Below are 17,952 nucleotides of genomic sequence, written 5' to 3' on the forward strand. Positions count from 1 at the left end.
TAGTGTAGAGGAATGCAGTTGATGTTTGTATATTGATCCTGCAACTTACCTGAACTCATTTATTAGTTCTAACAGCATTTGTGTGTGTGTGCATGTGTTTGTAAATTCCTTAGGATTTTCTTTTCTTTCATACAAGATCGTATTATCAGTGAATAGAGATAGTTTTAGTTCTTTCCTTTCAACTTGAATGTCTTCTTATTGCTTTTAATTACCTAATTGCCTACATTTTTCTTTCATGGCTGTTGGTTAGTTTTTGGTTTGCCCCAATTGGTACTGCTGTTTCAGGCAGCTGTGATGTTATAAAATTGCCCAAGTTTTTTTTTTTTTTTTTCCTTTTGGTTTGGTTTGGTTTTTAAAGAAATGCCCTGGAGAAAGTGCTTTTCACACTGAGGGGGGTCTTTCACAGCGAGGGGACTCTTGTCAATCAAGTCAAAGGAAGAGAAGCCCTATAAATGGGATTTTTCAGGGAGTTACCTGATAGGTCAAACACTGAAAGTTCTCTGATGGTGCAGCCTTGGGGAAGATTCCAAACCCCTTCTGCACTGACCCCATTGAGTGTTAATCTGTTGTTTTTCACAGCTCGTGTGTTGGAGAGGCTTGCTGATTTCCAAGCATGGAATTGGGGAAAGGAGACTGGGATTGGGTAAGTGAAGGTGCCACAGACCTCATCATTGTTCTTACTAAGATTCAGCCTTTTTTTTTTTTTTTTTCTTGATAAATGCTCCTTGGATTATTGTAAGCATTTGGTAAATTTCTAGATTCCTGAAAAAGTTGATTTTGACAATTCATCCAGTGTTTTTCTTGCTTATATAAAGGAATCAATTTTTGAAGTCTTTCCTCTGCCATTCTAGAATTGGTTGTCTTTGAGAGCTGTTATTTTAAATATACTTCCGAAAATAATCAGAAGGCATCCTCGATATTGCAGAAAGCTTTAATTGGAGGGATTGTGTTGGTGATGTTTCATCACTATCATCAACCAAATGTTTGAGTCCAGAAATGAAAAATAAGATTCATTATTTCATATGGAAGGAAAGTAATGCTGAATAACCTGGGGCGACCTCATCATCAGCAGTAACATATATAGTAACAGAGTGAGCCAAAAACTGTCTTGTTTTTCCGGTGACTCAGTTGAAAGTGAGCACATGTTTAACTTCATAATGCACATTACTGTGCCTACAGAAGCAATCTAACTGTTCAGTATGCTGAAAAATCACCATTCTTGCATGGTCAAATCAAAATTCAGAACTCTAACTAGTAAAAGTTGAATAATAATGATACTAACAACCGATTGTAATAAATTTCTGATTTTTTTTTTTTACTCGGAGTTTATCCTATGTTGTTATTATTTGCCTTTGGCTTTATCTTCAATCAAATATTGACTTTAATACTTGGTCGTTAAGCATTTTTCCAAGTTATTTTTCATCATACCTCAACTTTCTAAGAGTAGCTGCAAAATGTCATAACCAGGTAGTTGGTGTTTTTTGGATTTTACAGATTTATATACTTGTTTCATATAATCGCTAAGACAATGGCAAGTGTTCTCATGTGACAATGTACATCTTGTGAGAACTCTGTGTCTGAGTTTTTTATTTTACTTCCTTACTTCAAAAAGAGCTATGTGTAAAGGTAGAAAGGAAAGGTTGTCTGCAAGGTTCCTGGCATGTGTTTTACAAACCCATAAGCCCTAAGGATAATGAAGAGGAACGGTTCAGGAGGTTAAAGAGAGATAGGGTTTCAAGATAAAGCAATAGCAGTATTTGGCATTAACTTTTAATTTTAAAGTAATTTAAACTGTTCATAGGAACAGTACAAAGAACTTCAGTACAACCTTATGAAGGTCAACTTTGTGTCAAGTTGACTGGGCTAAGAGATGCCCAGATAGCTGGTAACCATTATTTCTGGGTTTGTCTGTGAGACTATTTCTGGAAGAGATTAGCATTTGAATCAATGGACTGAGTAAAGAGATCTGCCTTCACCACTTTAGTGGTAGACATCATCCAAGCTGGTGACTGCCTAAAAAGAACACAAAAGAGGAAGAAGGGTAAACTCACTCTGTCTTAAGCTGGGACATCCACTTACTCTTGCTCTGGACATGAGAGCTCCTGGTTCTTGGGCCTTTGAACCAGGACTGGAAGCTACACCATTGCTTCCTCTGGTTTTTGGACCTTCATTTTTTTTTTTTTTTTTTAATTCAAGATTTTATTTAAATTCCAGTTAGTTAGCATATAGCATAAGATTAGTTTCAGGAGTAGAATTTAGTCTTGGGCCTTGAAACTTGTACTGAATTATACCACTGACTTTCTTGGTGCTCCAGTTTGCAGATGGCATATTGTGACATATCTCAGCCTCTGTAATCATGTAGGCCAATTTCCATAATAAATCTCCTCTTTTATATCTCTTTATATCCTATTGGTTCTATTTCTCTAAAGAATCCTGACTAATACACTAATTCACTTCACCTGTATTCCACAATTTTTAGCACTTTACATTTCCTTCTGTCTCTTTCTGTCTTAAGCCATTTGTGAGTAAGTTGAAGATACAATGACCTAAATTCCTAAAATTTTCAGTGTTTTCTAAAAGGAAAGGATGCTGTCCTTCATAACTCTGGTATACCCAATAAAGTAAGGAAATTAACATGACTAAAATACTATCGTCTGATCCCCAGGCATACAAATTTTACCAGTTTTTCTGATAATGCCCTTTATAGAGTAAAATAACGACTCCCCCTTTTATTTATTTCTTTTCTGCTCCATAAACCAATCCAGATTACACATTGCATTTGGAGGCCATGTGTCTTTAGACTCTTTCAGTCTTTCTTTATCTTTCATGTCCTTAACTTTTTTTTTTATTTTAAGGTGTATGTATTTTATTATGTTTTCTTATAATTTGTTTCCAGCTGTGCATTTTAGAGTAGGAATACCACACAAGTAATGTAGTGTTTGTCTTAGTGTCTTATTAGAGGACAACTGTCCTACAGTTGGTGAGGTTAACTTTTACCAGTTGTTTAAAGTTGTGTCTGCCAGATTTTCCCCTCCTAGTGTTAATCAATAAGTTTCTTGTAATTATAAACAAATAAAAAATAGTTTGTGGGGAGGTACTTTGAGACTATGTAGATCCTGTTTCACATCAAACATTGATCTATTAATTTTAGCATCCATTGGCAGTTCTTTCCTGAATCCATTATTATGATGATTGCGAAATGGTGATTTCCTAATTTCACTATTCCTTCTATATTTGTTACTTGCTATTCTACTATAGGGTAGAGATTTTTCTCCCATTTTTAATTTTCAATGGGCTACAATAGATTATTATTATTATTTATTTTGATATTAAAATTTTCCCAGGTTTAACCAGTGAGGCAACCTTAAGGTCAACTGCTCTATTTTTTTGAAATGGCCCTATCAATCTTTGACTAAGCTCTTTTAGTTTCTTTCATGACAGAATGGTTTAGGTTAATCTTATATTTTCCCAACTGAAGCCGGGCAACTTTGTTTTTGTTGTTGTTTTTTTAATTGGAGAATGGATTTAGAAATCCTAGTCTGGGAACCAGATGTGTGTTCATGACTTCCAGGGTGACACTCAAAGTCACTATACATGTATCTGTATTTCTTTATATATAAAAACCATGTGTTTACATGGACAGCTCAGATTTGCTCTAGTCTTTCTCCCCTTTCATATTTGTACCTTCTTTATCCAACCATAGAACCCTAACACCTATGATTCTGAACAGATTTACTTATGTGTTCAATTCTCTTGTCTTTAGCTAATCCCTCAATTCTCTGGGCCATTTCCTTAGTGTCAGTCAGCCTTGGGAAACTCAAAAGCCAGTGACTCATGCTGTAGAGCAGCTGGGTTTCCATAGGAAAAGAGAAGGGAAGGAGCTAGCTAGAGCATTTTGAAGAGGCATTTTTCTCACAGACTTATACAATTATGACATTAATGAAGTGAGAAGTAGAAAGCTGACTATATGGTAATTCTAGTAAAAAGAACCAAAGACAGCCTTTCAAAGTGACTGGGTCCCAATCAAGGCATGGTAGTTGAAGAGAATTGATGGTCCTGAAGTGGCCATGTGGTCAGGATTAAGAGATGTCTATGAAGAGAAATGATTGGTGAATAAGGAGTAACCCCTCCTATAATGCCTTGTGCTAAATCAAGATATTACAACCATAGAATGGCCTTAAGTATGGGAGAAAAGCTGAGCATCTGTAGGAAAAGGGACTTAGAATCAGAAATAACATTGAGTTACAGAAAAGAAAGCACTATTTCTTGAGCACTCAAGTTTAGGGTTGAGATTTATAGCTACTGCATATGGAAATGACATAAGATAACCACACAAATATAAAATAAGGAGTTAAATAATAATATGTAACTTGCAATACTCTTAAAAATAATATGACTAGATTTTCTATGGTGAACTATGGAGTTAATGAAATTATTACATACTTGTCATAACCTGGTGAAACTAGAAGATATTTTTTACCTCAACTTCCTTAAAAATTTTTTTTTTATATATAATTTTAAAGCATCCACATTTTAGGATAGCTTGTCAAGTTTTGTGAAAAATTTAAGAAATTCCATTATGAAAAATTTAAATGATAGATTTTCTTTTTTGTAATGACCTACACATTCAGAAGTCTTTCTTTACCCTTTGTAAATCATAATCCTAGACTGAGTTCCCAGGTGGGAACTGCTATCCTTTGACATCACCTTGATAAATGCTCTATATTATGCACATCTCCTCTGCCTCTGTCAACATCAGGAACAGGCACTGGATTGTAGAATCTATTTTTGTCAAACAAGCTTCTCATTTGCTTTGTTGTCACAGCAGGCTATCTTGGACTTCTTTTTGCTGACTCTGCCTTTTCCTTCTTGTTCTGCATAATGTACACACAATATGTCCCAGACACTTTAGCAGTTACAGAATTTGAATCACAAAACAATATGAAAAAGTGTGTTCCTATCCTGTTGCTTTGACCTAACCTTGCAGATTTGTTCCTGCTGTTCTAAGTATCCACCTTGCTTCCTAAAACCTACCTTCTTTGTTCATGTAATTCCCTCACTAACTCTGACATTTTGATTGTCAGTGCTTCAACTGTTAAGACTCTCTTTAAATTCTATTTTCTGAGAGGACATTCCAGATCCTTTCCATGTAAATTATTATTATTTTTTCCCTTTTGTGGTTCTTTTATCAGAATTTGTACCACTCATGGATTATAATTACTTGGATAAATACAACTATGGGGGGACAAATTCCAAAGTTTCAGAGAGAAACCAGGTATGATTTCGTGACATTAGACTTTGCAAGGAAGACTGATTTTTGTGTACTTTCATAAATGGCTTTGATGAAGAGGAATTTTCCAGAAAGGACCTAAAGAAACAAATATGATAAGCACAAATTCAAGAGTCTAGAACAAGGGTCAGAAAACTTCTCCACTAAAGAGTCAGATAGTAACATTTTTGCCTTTGCAGCTCATATAATATAGCTCTGCTATAACTACTAAATTCTACCATTGTAGTGTAAAAGCAGTCATAGACAATATATATAAATCAATGGGTATGACTGTGTTTCAATAAAACTTTATTTATGTTTATACAAGAGCAGGTGATGGGCAGAATTTGATCTATGGGCTTACTTTCCTGACCCCCAGGACTAGAAGACCTCCCTAAAGAGGAAAAGAGAGCTTCAGTTGACTTTCTCATAAGAATGATTCCAGTATTGGTGTAACCAGTTTTAATCTTTCTCAGACATCTGGATCCATTTCCATTTTCTCACTATATATTCTGTTACATGCCCTGTAGCCACTTCATATTTACCTTGCCTAAAACTAAACTGATTTTCTTACCCAGGAAAAGGGTCTCCATCTTTTACATCAAAATTACATTATTTTACTAACAATATAACTTCTTACATTATTTTACTAACAATATAACTTCTAAACAATATAACTTCTAATAACTTTTTGTTTATTCATATTTATTAAATACCTGAGTGCTCTAAGTTATAAATATCTATTAATTATTGTTGGGAGATAATTCTCCATGGGTGTCTCATTTGTGTACTTGCAAGCAGAGGGATTCAGTTTTTTTAAGACTGTCTTTTTCAGGAGGTATAGATAGCAAAACAGCCTTCAAGGTAGAGGAAGAGTCTTTTCTATAGAGCAGAGGACAGTTTTCTTTGTTGCCAAGTATAATAAAGATAATGCATCTCTCCAAAGGGGAAAGGTGGAGCAGGATTTCTTGTACCCCATTGTAAAGAATTTGAGATTCCTAAAATCAGTTTCTCAGCTGTGACTGAATCAAGTATGGATGATTCATCCTGAGGTAAAATTCATCTCCAGCTGTGAACCTATAACCAGTGAAACCATGATCCACATATTGTATTATGTCCTTACAAAACACAAGCTTGTGACAGGCATAGGATAGACATTCCCATTCCAAAAGGGGTTAATTAGAGCAAAGAATCTAGTCACAGGGGTGCCTGGGTGGCTCGGTTAAGCGTCTGACTTCAGCTCAGGTCACGATCTCATGGTCTGTGAGTTCGAGCCCCGCCAGCTCAGAGCCTGGAGCCTGCTTCAGATTCTGTGTCTCCCTTTCTCTCTGCCCCTCCCCTGTTCATGCTCTGTCTCTCTCTGTCTCAAAAATAAATAAATTAATTAAAATTAAAAAAATTAAAAATAAAATTAAAAAAAGAATCTAGTCACAGTTTCCAAGCAAGTCCAAAACCTAGCAGGGAAAATTTCTTTAGTTTTTAAGCCTTAAGATAATCCTCTTTGGTTCAGTGCTCTGTCCTGAGGCCCACAAGGGTGGTGGTCTCATCTACTGAACCCACAGGGATGGCAGTGTTGCCCCCTCAGCTCCAGGCAACCGTCCTGCCCTGCTGAAACCAAGGAAGAGACCATGTTGTCCATAGGCCTGTATCCTCTGCCCCCATGGTGGCAGTTGCACCCTACTGATTTCTGCATCACCTTCTTGGTCATTCTTCCCTTTTCTTTAAGGATAATGTATATGCACAGGCAGATAACTCTGTTGTCCTGTCCTTTCTATTCTGACAGTTTTCCTTTCTTTCATTACCTCTTTGTTCTTTAAGCTGGCAGTGTTTCTACTGGTATCACCATTCCTTTCTTCTGCTGAGATGTCCTATTGGATACAGCCATATAGGAGTCATATATGACTCACACATAAGACTCCTGCAGGTCATATGCATAATCTCTTTATCAAACTATTGTTCAGCCACACCCTTGGTGTTCTCAGAATATACTTTTTCAGTTTTTAAAGTATGGATAGGCTGAGAATTTTTCAAAGCTTCAAGTTCTGCTTCCTTTTTGTTTAATATTTCCTTCAGTTCATTTCTTTCTTGCATTTTACTATAAACTGTAAGGAGAAATCAGACCATACCTTTAACATTTTGCTTAGATAGTGCCTCAGTTAAACATTAAATTTCATTTCTCACAAATTCTACCTTCCACAAAAACTAGAACACAGTTCAGAAAAGTTCTTTATAATAAGAATTGCCCGTCCATCAGTGTCAGTAACATGTTCCTCATTTCCATTGAATGACTTGACCAGATACATCTTTTATATTTTTATCAACCATCTCTTTTTTAAAGCAATTGTGGCTTTTTCTTTTCTTTTTTAATTTTTTAAAATAATGTTTATTTATTTTGAGAGAAAGAGGGGGGTGGAGAGCATGAGCAGGGGAGGGGCAGAGAGAGGGGGGAAACAGGATCTGAAGCAGGCTCCAGGCTTTGAGCTATCAGCGCAGAGCCCAATGTGGGGCTCGAACCCACAAGCCATGAGATCATGACCTGAGCCTAAGTTTGTGCTTAGGCACCTAGGGCCCCAGTTGTGGCTTTTTCTAATGTGCAACTCAAAACTCTTCCACTGACCCATTACTCTGTTTTAAAGCCACTTCTACATTTTAAAACATTTTTTACAGCAACACCCAACTTCTCAGGAACAAAATCTGTATTAATTGGCTCGGGTTGCCATAACACAATACCACCAATAAGGTGGCTTAAACAACAGAAATTTATTTTCTTTCTGTTATGAATAGAAGTTGAAAATCAAGGTGTTAACAAATTTAGCTTCTCCTGAGGCCTCTCTTCTTGGCTTGCAAATGGCTACCTTTTTGCTGTGTCCTTACATAGTGTTTCTTCTATGTGCATCATCACTAATATGTCTTTGTGTGCTCCAATTTTCTCTCTTATAAGGATACCAGTCAGACTGGAGTAAGGCCCACCCTACTGACTTCATTTTAACTTAATCACCTCTTTCAAGGCCCTATCTCCACATACAATCACATTCTGAAATATGGGACATTTTAGAGCTTCACAATATGAATTTTATGAGGATACAATTCAGCTCATAAAAAGGAATATTGACATTCAATGAAAACACTCATTTTGAAGAACACAGTTGTTGAAGCAATCTGGTATTACTCTATAAGAGCATTGACCCTCACAGTATTTCACTTGTGTTGTTGAAAAGGGAGAAAAAGCCACCTGTGGCTCCATCAGGTATAGTTTTCATTTTTACCCCTATTTTTGGATAATGACTATATAAATAAATATCTTTGAGCATAAGAGACAATGATATAGATAGTACTTTAATTCCTTAACTAACATTTTTTCTATATTATTCTACAAATTGTGAATTTTATTTCTCCAATATAAGACTTCAGATTATCTGAAAGTTAGGTTGCTTATTGCTATATTATAATTAACAGAGAATAAAATTTATTTTTTAATGTCTTTAAAATTTTCTTTCCTAACCTTACACACTAGGCTAATTTATTTCTCTCCTTTTTTTTTTGGTTTAGCTTCTTGCTATTGCAGGTTGGTAGAGAAAATTAACCACAGGTTGAATGTAGGTTATTCTATTTAATATTAGTCAACCTTTTTATTCTTGGTCAATAATGCTTTAGTTATCACTATATTCTTATATTCCCTATGTAATGTGTTTCTGGTATCTCTAAGTACTTCTATTCTGCTATGTTACCTTCATTATTCAGACAATAAGGTTATCTAGTAGCACAACCTTATTTTCCCATTTAATTGAGATAATAAAAGCTGTTGTGAGAAACTTCTCTGTTCTACATTGTATTGTAGAAGTGTTTTATATCCTTACTTTTGTTTTTAATTTCTTAGAGAAAGATACGTGGAGTATTTTTTCTCACCCTGGTTTTTCTCTCATTTATATACAAAATTAATTTTTTCTTTTGGGAACTTATTCCTTCATATATTCGTTTTCTTGCATATAGTGGCCAATCTCAGCGTTCTACAAGTTCCTTCCCATTTGGAAGCAGTCAGGCTCAATCTCTTTATATCTCTTATCTCTCCATCCATCTAATGTCTATCTGTAATGTACATATTCATGATTCTGATATTTCATATAGTATGATCTAATAAGAATATAAAAATATTTTCTTTCATGGGGTGCCTGGGTGGCTCAGTCGGTTGAGCTTCTGACTTAAGCTCAAGTCATGATCTCACAGCTCATGGGTTCAAGCCCCGCATTGGGCTCTGTGCTGATAGCTTGGAACCTGGAGCCTGCTTCAGATTCTGTGTCTCCCTCTCTCCCTGCCCCTAACCCACTCGCATTCTGTCTCTGTCTCTCTCAAAAATAAATAAAAAAAACATTAAAAAAATATTTCTTTCATTCAGATATAAGCTTCCTAAAGACCTGATCTAATGTTTTGAATTCTTCCTCATTTAATTTTAACCCCTGGGAATAGCAGTAATTAAATCCCAAACACAAAAGATATTAGCTAAGAATAAAATCTACACAATGTGTTCTCGTATTAACTGACAAAGGTAAGCTGTCATGTAAGTAACTGATTCCATGAAAAAAATACATAAATAGGTAAGTAACTGTTTCCATGGAAAAAATACATAAATAGGTGACTGAGGAGAGAGATCCTGGATATCTAATTTCAGTCAAAGTTTTTTCAGAAAATTTGGAAATTGTAACAGAAAATTAAATTTAACCAAGTTAGTTAACTGCTGTCAAAAAGAAGAACATATAAACAGAAGGGTAGTCATTAGCTTTAGTTTTCGAAAGGTAGAGCCTGAAGCAGCACAAGGATTTGCCAGGATGTCTCTAGCACTATCTAGGAGAAGGAGTAGCTACTTAGTGGGTGGATTTCTTCCAGGATTCAGGCTGTTCCCAAGCTTTATATGTTTTCCTTAGCTCCCCAGTTAACTCCAGGCTAAAGTATAAATTTCTTAGTATGTAAAAGCCTTGCCTTGATTTTGTTCCTGGCTATATGGCTGTTCTCATCCCTTGTCACACCCATAACACATACATCCCAGACATAATAGAGCAACTTGAAATTTTCTGTGTAGTCCGTACTACTTTTACATATAAAGTTGTTTCTGCTAAATATATTTATCATCCTTTTTTCCTAGTTAACACCTACTAATCCTTAACACTCAGCACACATAATTCCTACTGAGAAATTTCTTTGATCCATTAGTCTATGTAAGTGCCTTTGCTTGGTGTCTCATGCACTTTGTGTTTACCTCTGACATAGCACTTATGGTGAATTATATTCTCTGTGACTACTTTTTTTTCACTGGAATAGGAGCTCCTTGAAGACATGGGCAGAATTTAAAACCTTATTTTTTTTTTTTTAAAAAGGAAGAAGAATGTCACTAGTGAAGATGAGGTACATCAGGTCATTATAACTTTGGTGTTAATAACCATTGAATTCATCTAATGGACATACTTGTTCTTACTTCCTTTTTCATTAAACACATTTCTGATTATAATTTCTCTTCCCTTCCTGTGGTAATTTGTCTTCCAATAGAAAATACTCTTCCAAGGACTTAAGCCTCTCCTACTCTTGGTACTTATATTTTTCATTGTATCCTAGATATTGAATTGTGATGTGCTGCATAGTTATGTTTTCCCTTCTAGATGTATTCTCCACTTGATTCTTTGTCTCAAGTGACTGATTTAAATAATAAACATCATTGAGTTCTTTTGTCCATTAGTTTATTGCTGTGTTCAGCCAATGGGAGACCCCTAAATGTAGGTAAGAGGGTGTGACGGTTAAGGGGTAAGAGTACTTATTCCTACCTATGCTTATGACTTTCTGTGACACTTAGCTGAAAGTTATTAATTCTTTCAAGGTGGTCTTGTCTGTGACACTCTCCACTTCTGGATTCTGATATTAACTCTACCTGCCCTCCTTTTTCCTGTTCTGATGTGTTAACAGTCCCACTGTTACTAGGCCTGGGGTAATGCAGTGTTTCCTTATAGTTTCACTTTATCCAGCTTTTTGCAAAATATTCTAGATAGAGTATGCCTTACTGGGACCATAGTGAAGATTAGATTAGCCATATTTGGTCTTGACTAATGCAGTAATTGTTTAAGGAAATAGCTCCAGGAAACAGATTTTCAAAATGGAATTCTAGAATGGAATCATTCATGTATGCAAAAACAAAAAACAAAACAAACAAACAAAAAAACACAGGGATAATAACTCTTTGCTAAGTGAGATGGGGCCTGGGTGATCCATGGCATAGCGTGGTACTATAGTTAATCAAATCAAATCAAATGGTTAGATGAAACACAGATGGAGGGAGATCAAGTGGCTGTGGCACTTAGTAGTTATGACAACGATAGTGATTATACGATTGTTGGGTTTCTTGGATTTGGTTTATAACCTTAGAGATGTATGTATAGGAAAAACAAAAATATCATCTATGAACAGACAATTATGAACACCTGTGGAGATCTAGAAGGCCTGTTGGCAGTTTTGAAGGAATCCTTCATCTCATGAATTCATAGGGGATGTAAGATTGAAGACCAACAGCGTTTGATTGTAAACATCAATTAAATACTCAGCCTTGCTAATTATTTCACACTAAGATAAGGACCATAAGGAGGAAAGGATAAGACTTCTATGTGTGGAATAGGGATATTTACATAGTAGGACAAAAGTGTACTTATCCTGTTTTGCCTCAAGGCTGTGTAAATCCACTCTCTTACGTGATCTACTCTGGGGCAGTGATTCTCAGATTTTATTGTACATGTGAATCACCTGGGAATCCTTTTAAAATTTAGATTCTGGGGGCGTGAGCTGGGTGCTGCCTGAAAATAATCTCAATTCTTTACATCAAACACGTTGTGCTAATTGAAAATGGTGAACAAGAAGTAACAAGCACTATAAATGTTTGAGTAAGTTCAACCAGAGCTAGAGAACGGGGAATAAATGCTTGAAAAGTTCAGTGGTGTGCCATACCAGTGAGATTCTTAGGGGTTCATGGTAAGATAAGCTTTCTAAACAGCGAGACAAATTATTCCCCCTAACCTAGTGAAGGAAACATGGCTTGGGTGGGCCTCTTTGGATTTTGGAGGCAATATATTCTACATCATCTTCTTTCTTCAACCCATTTAGTTCTCCAGACCAGTAAAGGTGCTAGTATTGATTCATATCTTGAATAGCAAAGAGCTCTGAAACAAGAGTGGTTTTGGCTTAAGGGATCTTATAATTTGGGTCTAATAACCTAACATGTCCCAATGACTTTTTCAAGTATTTGTGACAGACACTGTTGTATGAGATGTTTCTAAATTCAAATAAGAGAAATCACAGATCAGGCAGCTACAGTTTAGGACTGATGCAATGCTCTCCATATTCTTCTGTCAACTATTTCTAGCTTGTTACTGGACTCTGGTAGAAAGTAGGTGCTTGGCTTTCTAAAATCCTGTAATTATGTGAATCAAATTGTCCAAGACGAACTGTATGTTATCAAATCAGCCCAGCTATAAAATTGGATATGCACAGAAGCATTACCTTATACAAGAGGTGGTATATAATAGACTAAACCCAAACCAGGCTACTCTGGTAGACACAGTAAACAGCAACATGGATGAATCAGTTTACATGGTACCTGCTTTACTTCTTTGCCACCATGGAGAAGGAAAAAGAATGAATCTGGTTTACTGGTAGATCAGATTGTTATATCAGCACTAACTAGAAGTAGACAGTAGCTCTTAAGATGGCCCTGAAAGACAGTGGCTATCGTAGATGTCATGGTTCAATGACTGTCCTCTAAGACTGAAGTTTTCATTTCCTCTGCTCTTAGCAGTCTTGGCAACCAACTATTCTCAACTGAGGTCTTGTCCAAGACTTTGTCTTAGCTAAAGAGATTCTACCCATATAAAGTCGTGTCCCCTTTCTAGAGACACCTCAATTCAATAATTGATTATACAGAGGCATTAAGTGCGGCTCCCATGCCACAATATAGAACATCTCTAAAGCACTATCTCAGCTCCAAAGTTAGCTATAGAATCAGCTAAGGTCTTTGTATGACTACACTACTATTTAAATTCTTCCTCTGCCCATTTCTCTTTCTTCACTTCATAGCTGTTGACATTGAGCATGTCCAAGTAAACTTCCTGCATATAAATCATGATCTCAGAGCTTGTTTTCAAGAGTATTCAATCTGTGACAATATGTGTCAAGAGTGGCCTGAGCTGAGTTGCTGACAGAGTGAAGGGGAATATGGAATAGGTTGTGAGGCAAACTATTATGTATAGTAACTCAGGGCTTTTAATGAGCTATAGGAGCAGAACGTTGCAGCCATTTCAATGTTAAATTACCCCTCCATTTACCTCCTTCAATTTTGAAAATGAAGAATATGAGTTTTAGTTAATATTTTAGGTTTCAGGTTGGATATATGGCCAAATTAATATCACCACAATGAAATGGTACTTGATGGTATCTGTATGTCTCCTTGCATGGAATAAAACTTCAAACAGGAAGGATCAGAGTGGATTCTAAGTGGAGAAAGGATGTATCTTTTTTCTCCACTAGATTTACTCTCTTTCCTCTCTACCCTAATCTATGTCCTGAGAGGATAATTCATGTGGACTACATCAGTGAGCTCTCTTGTCCTCTGGTTTATGATTGCTTTTATCCAATGGGAGTCTCACAAAAACATGAGGGAAGAGAAGGAGTTAAGTTTATTTAATTCCCTGGATTTATTCCTCTGTGTTCCTTTGGGCTGTTTCTCTCTACCAAAAACTCTTCTTTTCAAGGCAGCTCCTTGAACCTAGGCGTGTTAAGAGCCTCTGCCTTAAGGTTCTGCATTCTTGTTATTTCCTACATTGTCTTCATTTTCAGCTTGGGTTTTCATTTTCCTGTGCAATCTGGTTGAACTGATAAATAATACTTAATTTTTAAATTTTGTGTAAAATTTCTTATCACTTTATTATCCGTTAAGTTAATAATCTGATCTTAATTTCTCTAGTGTAAGTAATAATGATATTTAAAAATATATATTGTACATCTTTGGCCTTTTTTTTTTTTTTTTTTTTTTTTTTTGAGAGAGAGTGTGAGCAGGGGAGGGGCTGATGGGAGAGAGAGAGAGAGAGAGAGAGAGAGAGAGAGTGAGAGAGTCCCAGGCAGGCTCCACCCTCATTGCAGAGCCCAACATGGGGCTCCATCCCATGCTTGAACGTGACCTGAGCTGAAATCAAGAGTTGGATGCTTAACTGACTGAGCCACCCAGGAACCCTGTGTTTGGCCATTTTAACATCAATTTTGAAATGAATTGTACTAAATCACAAGATTTCTGTGATTTTCTGTAATCATTGAGCTTTGAAAAGCATCATTATGATTAGCTAATTATTGGCCAAATAACATTATATTTTTATTTTTTTTTAATTTTTTTTTTCAACATTTATTTATTTTTGGGACAGAGAGAGACAGAGCATGAACGGGCGAGGGGCAGAGAGAGAGGGAGACACAGAATCGGAAACAGGCTCCAGGCTCTGAGCCATCAGCCCAGAGCCCGACGCGGGGCTCGAGCTCACGGACCGCGAGATCGTGACCTGGCTGAAGTCGGACGCTTAACCGACTGCGCCACCCAGGCGCCCCTATTTTTTTTAACATTAATTTATTACTGAGAGACAGAGAGAGACAGAGCATGAGAATGGGAGGGGCAGAGAGAAGGGGAGACACAGGATCTGAAGCAGGCTCCAGGCTCTGAGCTGTCAACACAGAGCCCGACGTGGGCTTGAATTCACAAACCGGGAGATCATGACCTGAGCTGAAGTCGGATGCTTAACTGACTGAGCCACCCAGGCCCCCCCAAATAACATATTCCTCAAGTACATTATATTATACTTTAGTGTTTATTTATATTTGCTTAATACTGTTGATCATTTGCTAATTTTTAGCCCCTTTTATTTTAGTTCTCATAATGAATGTATGCTTTTTTTTTCCTGTGTTAAGTGAAGTTTCATATTCTAATTGAAAACCAAAGTGTTTCCAGTAAGAAGTTCAGCCAAAATAAGTTTTAAAAATTGGTTGCAAAACATGTGAAAACAACCTGAAATGGGACGTTGAACTCCATATTTCCTTACTTCATTTGAAATAATTTTGGTATCTAATAAGATATTAAATTTTCTACTGTGTTCATCCAAAAGTCTGTTCATCAGACTTTGAATCAGATCATGTTCAGAGAGAGCTGTTCTCATACCATGAGAGTGATGAGGTAGACATTTTCCAGAATCATAATCAAATAAGCATAAAAACTAGGGGTTTTGTTTTTCTTTTCTCAATTCCTTGTTTTTGTGAATTTAATCTGTTATCTTCTAAATAGCAGGCCAGAGTTGTATTTGTTGCACATCTGATATGAAAATTCTTTCTCAGTCTCATTGTTTTGATCAGCAATAAAGTCTTTATTAAATAGAAAATTTTGTTTAACCTGTTCCAGGGAATCTGATAAAAATAATGATATTGCTACTTCCCATTGTTTGGAGCAGTAATGATAGCTTTTTAATGATAATTTTTTAAAATAAAAATTTTGTAATGTTCTGTTTATAAGTTTTATGTAAACCATGCTCTGCAGAAGTCAGCTCCTTCTTGTTATTTCCTGTTTTTAAAACTCTGAGCAATCCTCCTCTTAGAAGATTTTTCTATTTCTTTTTATCTTTTTGTATTTTTATCTTTTTTAAGCTCTGCTTTTCTGTTTTATATTTCTGTCAAAGTATCAACTTGTACTGATTCTCAGTATGAAGGAGACAAAAAAATTAAATTCAATTATGATAAAAATTTATAAAATTTGAATATATCTTAATAAAAGTATTAAACACACATAAGAATAAAATATTAAAATTATTTTTCATGTATATTAAATGTCTTCTTATTCTAAAGTAAAAAACTGATTGAGTGTGAAAAGAAAGTTATAAGTTAATGTGTATGAACATTTTAAGGAAAAATATTTAAATCTAATAATTTTGTTTTCATATTTTGGAAAATTTAATTAAATTGTAATTTTTTTAAATAAAAACACTTCGTAAAAATGTAGCTATTAACCATTCTAGAATTCAGTGTCTAGCTGGAAATATGAAAATCAGTATTACTGTTGAAGCATATTAGTTTTATACCTACATATATGTAAGTTTAAGAGCAGTATAAATTGTGAAATATTGTCAAATGTTCCTTAATTACTGTTACAACTGCTGCAGATACATTAATTTATAAGTACCGCATACAAACTGTAATATAAAGAAGGAAATGGATATTTAGCATCACTAGGAAACCACATTTTGTAATGGAAGAATTTATTGCATTCATGAGATCTGAGAAGAATGATTTGAAAAGTTAATTAATTCAATGTGATTTTTCCTTTCCTAAACTCTTCTGTCATTCAGCTCCTCCCTGCATCACATCCCATCTTTGGTAGTAGCACAACCCATTGACTTTGATGACACTGGGGTTCACTTGCCTATATTTAGAGTGCATACAGCCATAATCAGAAATGTTTTGGGGTTATTAAAACCAATGTTGGGGGGGCACTGATCTTATCTTTATAGAACTGAGAGCCAAATCCTAAGAGAAGGAGTTGTCCGTGTGTTCTTTATTACAGTGTTATGTGAATGTGCTTGTGGTACAAAGGGTTGTATAGTGGTGTGAGAGGCTCTGCCTGCCTAGATCTAAAGGTAGTACTCCCAATAATATCCTCATTGCCAAATCCAATGGCATGTCTGTGTATTTTATTTCTTCAACCTCTCTGTTTATAAGCAAATGTACCTTGATTACCTCTGCATTCTTGAAAATCTCATTTCATCATGCTCTTCTATTTCATTATTATTTTTTTCTATTAACTCTTACTCTTGGTAGATCATATACACATTCTACCAAATTTGTCTCCTTGGCTCTTTGTTTTTATACTCTCATTAACTTCAACTAATATCTGTAAGGGGATGACACCCAAAGGTATATCCTGAGCTTGAGTATTTACAGTTGTCTGTCAAGCACCTCTTGTTGGATATCACATGAACCCCAAAGAACCCCAAAGTTGTACCAAAGTGGTACTTCTAAAATTGACTATACTATGCTCCCCAACATACTTTTATTTGTTGTGAACTTTATATCTGTTAAAGGTATCACTAACCTCCCAGTCACCTAGAGCTGAAAAGTCCGACAGCTTTGGCTCCTATCCATCCAGTCACTTTCTATGATAGGTAGTGATGGGGCTGGCATCAGAGAGGAAACCATGCCATGGAGGATGGGAATACCAGATGGCTTGGGTTGAGAGCAAGGGTTAGTGTTAAGCAGACATATTTGGAGTGATATGTTTGGAAATGTTGAGGTGAGGACTTTAAAACTGAGATTAGCAATTTAGATTTTATTCTTTTTGCAGTAGAATTCACTAAAGGATATCAAGAAGAGGAAGATATCAAAGATTCTGCTTTAAGTCAGTTTCCTTTATGGTAGTGGTTAGGTCAGAAATCTAATCTTCTTTGGGCGTTACTAGAAATTCGAAAAATTAGGAATAGATGTTACTGTAAAACTTTGTTTTATAATCCATACAAAAACATTATTTTTAAACAAAATGAAGATAATAGAGTTTAAATGTCAGTTCCTTATGATTTTAAAGATTTGCTGAATGATTAAAGGTAACTTTTTTCTTGAATTTATTTCACTAGCTATCA

This window comes from Herpailurus yagouaroundi, unplaced genomic scaffold (assembly GCF_014898765.1).
Source record: "Herpailurus yagouaroundi ecotype Mexico unplaced genomic scaffold, PumYag 162, whole genome shotgun sequence".
Taxonomy (NCBI): Eukaryota; Metazoa; Chordata; class Mammalia; order Carnivora; family Felidae; genus Herpailurus; species Herpailurus yagouaroundi.